The sequence below is a fragment of the Morone saxatilis genome, unplaced genomic scaffold (genome assembly GCF_004916995.1).
Source record: "Morone saxatilis isolate NCDOM2014 unplaced genomic scaffold, NCSU_SB_2.0 Contig3, whole genome shotgun sequence".
Taxonomy (NCBI): domain Eukaryota; kingdom Metazoa; phylum Chordata; class Actinopteri; family Moronidae; genus Morone; species Morone saxatilis.
Genome location: NW_023339873.1, coordinates 5,411,089 through 5,411,493, shown reverse-complemented (window position 1 = coordinate 5,411,493; position 405 = coordinate 5,411,089). Strand labels below are relative to the sequence as shown.

The following is a 405-nucleotide window of genomic DNA, read 5'->3' as shown; positions in this document are numbered from 1 at the left end:
TGGTGTATCTGTACTCTGCACAGGTAGCTGTTATGGAGAGCAAGAAAGCTTAATAAAGAAGGCATATCAATAGAATTAGAAGAAGAATGAAAACAGTTGAACTGTATTGATAAATTGATACATTGCAAATCTAAGTCTTTCATAGCATATTGGTTCCTGTTTTTATGTTACACTAATGTTCTGAATGTCCTGTTGCACCATGCACCCATGCATTTCAACATGAACAGCACCAACCTGTTCCTGTGCACAGTAAAAACCATCTCCTAGTTATTATTTCTGCAAGTCATTACGGGCAACGACATCACAATCTGATTAATGTGTGCATTGCAACATTGCATTTAGCAGTTTTAAGGTCAGTGCATGTCAGGACAGGCCACACCTGTGATTCAGCAACCCCCCCCCCCC

General features: G+C 40.2%; 1 protein-coding gene across 1 annotated transcript in view; it reads left to right on the top strand.

The window, feature by feature from the left end:
- The window catches only part of pygl (phosphorylase, glycogen, liver), a 13,352-nt gene that overhangs the window by 7,941 nt on the left and 5,006 nt on the right, over positions 1-405 (top strand). The gene's annotated exons all lie outside the window — the stretch shown is intronic.